Source organism: Oncorhynchus tshawytscha, linkage group LG07 (assembly GCF_018296145.1).
Source record: "Oncorhynchus tshawytscha isolate Ot180627B linkage group LG07, Otsh_v2.0, whole genome shotgun sequence".
NCBI classification, from domain to species: Eukaryota; Metazoa; Chordata; class Actinopteri; order Salmoniformes; family Salmonidae; genus Oncorhynchus; species Oncorhynchus tshawytscha.
In genome coordinates this window covers 64476615-64485285 of record NC_056435.1, presented here as the reverse complement: position 1 = coordinate 64485285, position 8671 = coordinate 64476615, and the positions used below count along the sequence as shown (strand labels likewise).

The 8671-nt window shown below is 41.0% G+C and overlaps 1 protein-coding gene across 1 annotated transcript in view; it reads left to right on the top strand.

Moving 5' to 3' along the window:
- Positions 1-541: 541 nt before the first annotated feature.
- Positions 542-8671, top strand: part of LOC112255030 (cadherin-22) — a 300118-nt gene continuing 291988 nt past the window's right edge. The window contains exon 1 of the mRNA XM_042324818.1: positions 542-686. The gene's annotated coding sequence lies outside the window, so the exon portion shown is untranslated. The remainder of the gene's footprint in view (positions 687-8671) is intronic.

The window sequence follows — 8671 nt, the reverse complement described above, 5'->3', positions numbered from 1 at the left end:
AGCATCATACCCAAGAAGACTCAAGGCTGTAATCACTGCCAAAGGTGCTTCAACAAAGTACTTAGTAAAGGGTCTGAATAGTTATTTCAATTTGATATTTGTTTTATTTTTAATACAAAAAAAGTGTGTGTGTGTGTTTGTTTGCCATTGTGTGTAGATTGATGAGGGGAACAAATAATTGCATCCATTTTAGAATAAGGCTGTAACATAAAGTCAAGGGGTCTAAATACTTCCCGAACTGTATATATATATATATATATATATATATATATATATCATTTTTTGACACTATTTATTTTACTAGGTCAATATGTCTTTGTTGTAAATGTTTTAGCTCCAAACTGGTGGCAGTTGTGAAAAAAGGGGGTGAATGGTTTATATAATGCAGCAAGGCTTAATCTCACTACTCTCAACGCTCTCTCCCTCACTTTCATTTATAAATTCTCTCCATCACCACAAGGGGCTTTCCATGCAGTGTGTTTCTGTCCTGTCAAAAAAGAAGACCCCAATAAAAGCGTGGTGGCAGGGTGGATGAGTGTAGCTGCGCTTCAGACTGTCCGCCGCCGTTGCTGCTGCTGCTGCTGCTCAAAGAGGATCATACATTTTGGAAAAAACGCAAGTCGAATAGACAGGACCAGTCTCTCCAACTTGCTACCCGAGTCTTTGACATTCTCCCACGTAAAAAGGTACGAGCATATTGTTTAGTCTACTTTTGCATTTATTTGGACATGTATAAACCGGCTGTATGAGCGACTTCTTTCCGCGCTCGTTTCCCTCTTCAATATCGTAGTTCAAGGGAAATGAGAGGAAATAGAATTGAAAACTGGAGAGTTTTGTATGGCAACCGACGGGAGAATGCCTTGCCAGTTCTCATGGATGTGCTCTCATTAGTGATGGGCGATTAACGATACAATTAGGCTAAATCGAAGATCGAACTTGTTGCCATTTTGCATCACTACACTGATGAAGGCGGATAGATATCTCAAGTGAAATAACTATTGACCGTACGCAATGTTCTGTCCATCTCGTGCATTATGTAGATCATCGGTTCACAGTGAACTTGTTTGCAGCTTGTTTTAAATCTAATTATGTCAGAAGATATTTTAAATGATATGAATTAAAAAAGAAAGGCATAATGGTTTGCGCAATATGTGTATTTGGTCTGGAGATTTATTATTGGTCACTGAGTTCAGGGAATGAAAGTCAAAAAAAATAAAAAACTTAAAATGCCAGGCTACTTATTAAGGAATTGAGGTAGGCTATTGAAAACACACCACTATAGTATAGTAGCCGCGTCCTGCAGTAGCCTATGCATTAGATTATTGAATAGATTGATACTATTTTGACTGCAAACACTATGTAATCGATGCAGATGGACTCAATGGGACACGCACTGCACATTTGTTTTATTTGCGCAACGATAGGTAAAGGGAGAGAATGAAATAAAACACTGTATGGAGCGACTGTCAGTTCACTGCATATGGGATATTCTTTAGAAATTATAATGAATTGGCATTGTTGGGAGGAGGCGAGTTTCACACATTCTGAAAACGACTGGAGTTGACACTTGATGCGCAGACTTGTGTGCATGGAAGTTGGACGTGTGCGTTAGGCTGAACATTGCATGTCCACATCACGGCTACCTGTCAAAGCGGCATATTCACTTCACGTTTTAAGGCTCAATTAGTTGTTAATACTACTACTACTACTACTACTAATAATAATAATATTTTTGTATTTATTATTATCATCATCAATACCTCCAGTTATAATGTGATGTGCTGTTTTACACATGAAATGCTCCATCTCCAGTTATTTGTCTTCTGGGGTTCTTTGTTGGACATTTCACCCAAATCGGTGACAACAATTTTTATTAGTTAGGTTGTATCATATGGCTTACCGTGTGGCTCTTCTATAGCATACATTAGATTAGGTTTTATGTGGGCCTATTCAGTCATACCTTTCTTTATACATTCATATTACATTTTTGCCCTTCTTTTGCCAAGCGTACATTATGCCAAAATTATGCTGTATAACTCCAGATAGTTAGAAATCAATAAGTCAGTGATTGAATCCTTTGATATTCTGTATTCCATTGTTCCATGAATGTGCTTGCATATCCTTCAGAAAAGCACTGCATTCTAAGGAGAGGTCTGGTCTCAACCCCTCTAGAGTTGGTCATTCAGACTGATGATGGTTTTAACCTAATTCGCAATGTTTTGCATTTTCCTTCGGGTAGATGAGAGATGTATCAGAAAATATATATTTTTTTAGTTTTTAATTAAATACCTAACCTATATTGTCACAGCAAAATGATCCTGCAGCAACAGGATTTGAACGTTTAGTCCATAACGTTTCTTGATCGGTGGTTAAGCTATTAGCTGGCCAAAAGTAGGCTACATGAAAAGTGCAATACTGTTCATATAGACCAGATTGAATACAGTCTACTACCAAGGGGGAGGATCAGAATAAAATATTGCCTACTCCCAATAAATCTGATTTGTGACCAGGGGGTTGGCTAGCTTGTGTACTTTTTACACCTGGTTATTGCTGTCTGATCTTGCTGGAGGTCAGAAGTGTCCAAGTTAAATTCTTGAGAGTTTTGGGAGGTTGCTAGTTCTCACTACTAGACTCTAATCTAATAGGTTGGGGAAACCGAGCGAGAGGGGAGGGCCTCTTTCTTTCACCATCCAATCAATGAGTGTAATTATCCAATTAGGATTGTGATCCACAACAAGAATTAGCAGACTCTGAAAGCCGCTAGGGATTGCGCTTGAACCCATATTGACCTTGGCGGAGCATCGGTTTTAGACCTTCACCACGGTAACACTATAGGACGAGGGTGGAACATTTGTGTCTATTAGATCCATAGGCTCCCAAATGAATGTTGTCTATGACATCTATTAAACCTGGTCATGCTCATATTTATCCAATAAGGTATATCAGCCATTATAATCTGGGTGGATCGAGGCCTGAATGCTGATTGGCTGACAGCCGTGGTATATTTAAGCAATAAGGCACGAGGGGGTGTGGTATATGGGTAATGGTTACCAACATATTTAGAGTAGTAAAAATACAGGTTTTTTCATACCCATGGCATATTGTCTGATATACCACAGCTTTTAGCCAATCAGCATTCAGGGCTCGAACAACCCAGTTTATAATTAAGCAATAAGGCAAGAGGGGTGTGGTGTATGGCCTATATACCACGACTAAGGGATTTTCGCAACGTGGAGTGCCTGGATATAGCCCTTAGCCATGGTATATTGGCCATATACCACAATCCCCAGAGGTGCCTTATTGCTATTATAAACTGTATACAAACGTAAATAGAGCATTAAAAACAAATGTTTTGCCATACTCGTGGTATACGGACTGATATACCATGGCTGTCAGCCAATCAGCATTCAGGACTCAAACCACTCAGTTTATAATCTCATATAGACCAGGTCTGTTGTAAGCAGTATGTACATTAAAGGGTTTATGCGCTAGTAACCCAGATCTCCCAACTGAATATGTTATGGATTTATGGTGATATGTGAACCTCCACTGAATGCATATCAGGGGGCTCTTGGGGTAACCTCTTAGCCAATTCTAGGTACCCCCCAACCCTCCGATAAATCATTAATATGAAGCAGTCTACCGTTTTGGGTCATTGATTTCTGTTTACCGATCCTGGGTATAAACCTCAGCCGAGGGAGGAGGGGGAGATGGATGGAAGGAAGGGGTTGTAAAGATGACAAATAGGGGTTACAAACGAGAGAGGCTTTATGAATCCCGGACTATTAGGCTGTTTAATTGATCTGGGCTCCGTGTGTTCCTTAGTTCATCTGCAGTGCTCCACTCTGCTCCACACCTGCTCCTGTGTCTTTGGCCGGGGACCAGGGGGTGGGTGGGTGGCTCATTCACGCTCTCCGGGTTACAGTCGAACACCTGCTGCCCCAGGAACCAGGCTCGTCTGCCAGGAGGTTGTGGTGACTATCTCTTCTGGGTTGTTTGGCGGAAACTGACACAGATGGGGTGTGACTAAAAGGGACGTGACTGACATGCCAACAAATAACCCTGAACCTTAACGTAACCATAACCTTTTAACCAAATCCCTATAGCCCACCAGGCCTCTAGGAACTTGATCTAGAAGGATTGGATAGGCAAAACAATATGGTGGAGACAGTGTGTAGCCCTAGCAAATCGAAGACCAAAATGGAGCTACATTATTATTAGCTAGCCTACAGCTATCCAATACTTTCAAATCTACATAAGTGCTTTGGGTGTAGAGGTGAGGGGTCGATTTGAAACTGGGCAATAGTCTATTTCAATGGCATTTTCTGTGTTCCAAGATGGTTTAATAAGTTTTCAATGTTCTTTTATTTACTGTGGATAGAAGATGGTTTAAGATCTGTTCTCACCTGGTGTTGCCTAAAGGACTTGGCAACACAGAGGCAGACTGAAAGTGATCATTAACAATGAGTGTCCCTAAAATTAGATTTGGTGATGGGACTCAGTGTATTTCTTTAAAGTGACTCAGGTGCAAGGAGGTCAGTTTGGCTACAAAACCGTTTCAACTGATACTGTGCAGTGTACTGTATGATCCGGAACTTGAAATGGTTTCCAGCAGTACGCCCCTACTTGCGGTTGTTCAAGTTAACATTTTCTATAACTTGTGGGTGATTCCTCAAATGTGTGTTTTGAAATCAACATTTTCAAGTCTGTCCTATTTTTTTTAAAATTACTTTAAAAAAAACATTTATTTAATTTCCATTGACATATAAACAAATAAAACACATAACTGGTCATACTCAATTTACATTGATACCCCCCATAGTTTTTACAACGTGCTGAATTTTCAGTCATAACATAATTGCAATGTAGTAATGTAATGGTGCAAACGTAAAATTCACTAGTAGCATTTAGACCGTTTTACCAAGATTCTGTGAATCTCTCTGAAGTGCCTTGGCTTTCGGCCAATGCTCGTAAGTGCTATAATGATGTTGAAAGCATCAACAAAATATCATGATTTTGCGTTTTTTTTTTATAGTAGGATGTCATTCATTTCCTATGATTATCACCAGGCTCAGTGTTTCCTTGGCAATTTAGCTTTTGTGGAGGACATTTGGCCTTTGTCACAGAGCAAAAGACTGAACATTGATGATTTGCTTGTCTCACTTTACTGCTATTTCCATCTGTAACTGTTAATGATAAAGGAGGATAAGGATAAAGGTGCTTTCTGGTATCTAGGTGTCATAAAAAGTCAGTATATGGTAAATAGCAGCTTCTACATCTGCGTTGCTTGCTGTTTTGGGGTTTTAGGATGAGTTTCTGTATAGCACTTTGTGACATCTGCTGATGTAAAAAGGGCTTTATAAATACATTTGATATATGTTCGATATGAATAGCCTATTTATTTTCAGGTTAGGTAAATAAATCAAAAGTCTGTTTGCTTTACTGACGAAAGTAATCACAAGTTCCACTGATTTATTTGTATCCTACTGTCTGGATTCAGGCACATAAAAATCATTCCCTAAATATTGTGAGTTTACACCAAGTAATGCTCAGTGATGGTACACATTTTGTAAAATTAGTAAACTGTAACACACCTCCTTAGAGCCATGTATTGATTAGAGAGTCCCACTGCCCATGCAAATCACATGTTTGCTAGCTGTTACCAGTGGTAGTACGGTAGTTTTATAAGATAGAAAAGCCCCTGGGACAAAACTGCCCAAAGTTTCACATTTGAAGCTTCTGAATAATGCATTAGTGGCACTATCTGGGATGGTAGTGGTGGGTTCATAGTTCCACCTGGTACACACACTGTTTCCCCCTCTCCACACACACGCTGCTACCACCCCCACACTATCTCCCCCTCTCCATACACACCTACATCCATAAGTTCCTTTTGAAATTGGTAAAGTGGCTAGATAAAGTAGGAGGCCTGCTGTTAGGCTGGTAATCATCTGGTACTAAGGCCAGAGCCTTGTGCCTATGCTAGCCTGGTGCTGTGAGAGTCACGGCTGCCTTGGCCTCTGCTTACCTCTGGAGACTGCTGGCCAAATAATGGCCTCCAGCTCCAACTCCAGTGCTCTCTGGCCTGACCGCTACGGCACTGCTTGTGACGCAGATGCAGCAGAAAGTCTGAATAGCATTACCATAATTCAGAGTTTTTAGAGGCATAGACAGGAGTCATGGTGTGTGCACTGTGTGGTAAAGAAGAAGATGGAGATGGACTCCTGAAGTTTCTAAGATATATAAAAATATAAAAAACCTTGCGAGAATTGCTGGGGTTGTCTCAGCCTAGAACGCTACACACCAGAACCTAGATCTCATGGTGTTTCTTCTTGTCTGGCATGGTACCGTTTTTCTTCAGCATGGCAATGTATTTTTCCTTCTGAGTCTATAATATCATGAATTTACTTGATATTTCCTGCTGACCGTAAGGGCATCCTACATGACCAATGACTCTTATCACAGATTACAGATAAGAATCCATCAATGCCCAACTAACAGACTCCATCACACCACCTAAAGATGGCAAGTCAATAGTGCTGTGCAGTTCGCAAACTATTTGTTCTTTTTGAATGACTTGAGAGTCATTATTTGTTTTTTAGAGTGACTCATTCATTTTAGTCGTTTGTTTGACCTGCTGGCCGCAATGAATTCTTCAGCAGGGTTGAATACGCGCTCCCCCGGCTCAGCTGCTCCAGAGGCGTGCTCCGACAAACTGTCTATCATGTGCGTTAGGGCTGGGCGATATACTGTATTTTACTATATACCGATATTAATGCACGAACCGGTTTGAGATTTTACTTTATCTTCTATAACGGTATTTGAATGTTTGGTTTAAATATGATACGCTGTGTGTAACGTCCATTTTTATAGTTAAATCCTCTACTTGTCATCCCTCTCCGCTCTCTCTCTCTCCGTGCCGCTTTCCACACAGACCTGGCACCGCCCCGTCACTGAAGGAGTGAGCACATTTGTTGCTCAACCAATAGACACTTGCGTTCAGTCTACATAGTCATGCAACAATGTTGTTAACAATGCTGTTTCCTCTTTGCTTCTATTATAAATGCACAAGCGTTCTTATATCTGCAAACCGCTAGTTTGTCTTTTCTTAGCAAGTTGTGGCTAAATCATGTTAGCTGCTAATCACTAGTTAGCTGTCTACCTAGCTAAAATTTGTACGGAGTCAGAGCAAACGTAGCTACCAGTGATGTTGTAGGCTTAAATCAGCGTGTTTGTACAACAGCATCTTCTAAATCAAAGAGGAATAGGCGAAGCATGAATATGTTAGCTACATGAGGTAGCAAAGAGAACTTTGAATGTAGCCAAAGATTAGGGTCCCGTAGGAAACTCTGACCAACACTTTGGTTCCTAACCTGTCAAAATCACTCATCCTTGGCATTTTCATATGTTGTCATGTCAAACATCACTGTATTCAAAAGGCTGTCACACATCTGAGCTATCTTTGTTGCAGGTGCATGGTAACAGTTGAATAAGATAAGAAGAAACCTGCACACTGCTTTTTCTAGTATCAAGGCTCTCTCTTAAGCTTTACATATCGGCCTCAAAGATCTGACGAAGGCCTTGAGGCCGATACGTAAAGCTTAGTAAAGAGCAGCGATACTAGCAAGAGCAGTGTGTATATATGAAAATATATACTTTATTTTTTTAGAAAGACCCATTTTTTAGAAAGACCCATTAAAATAACTTAGAATGTATGTGTTGCCACCACTACTCCTTAAGCAAATTTAGAACTTGTATTCATCAAAAACATATAATACTGTCACACTGTCAAAAGTTGAAAAAATACCGTGCTATGATATTTTGGCCATATCGCCCAGCCCTAATGTGCGTGCAGAAAATATCACTCTGCAGGCAGCATAGAGAATAAAAATACATGTTCGCATGGTGCAAGAATAAATGCAATTTATAAATGCAAGGGTGCGTGCTCAGCCCCCTCCTGTACTCCCTGTTCACCCATGACTACTTGCCCATGCACGCCTCCAACTCAATCATCAAGTTTGCAGACGACAAAACAGTTGTGGGCTTGATTACCAACAACGATGAGACAGCCTACAGGGAGGAGGTGAGGGTACTCTGAGTGTGGCGTCAGGAAAACAACCTCTCACTCAATGTCAACAAAACAAAGGAGATGCTCGTGGACGTCAGGAAACAGCAGAGGGAGCACCACCCTATCCAAATTGACGTGACAGCAGTGGAGAAGGTGTACAGTTTTAAGTTCCTCGGCATACACATCACAGACAAACAGAAATGGTCCACCCACACAGACAGTGTGGTGAAGAAGGCGCAAAAGCATCTCTTCAACCTCAGGAGGCTGAAGAAATGTGTCAACTAAAACCCTCACAAACTTTTACAGGTGCACAGCTGAGAGCATCCTGTCGGGCTGTATCACCGCTTGGTACGGCAACTGCCGCATCACCGGGGGCAAACAAACTACCTGTAAATATAATAGTAGCCAAAAACATCATCAAGGACATCAACCACCCGAGCTACTGCCTGTTCACCCCGCTAACATCCAGAAGGCGAGGTCAGTACAGGTGAGGCAAAGCTGGGACCAAGAGACTGAAAAACAGCTTCTATCTCAAGCCCATCAGACTGTTAAACAGCCATCCCTAACACAGAGCGCCTGCTGCCCACATAGACTCGAATCATT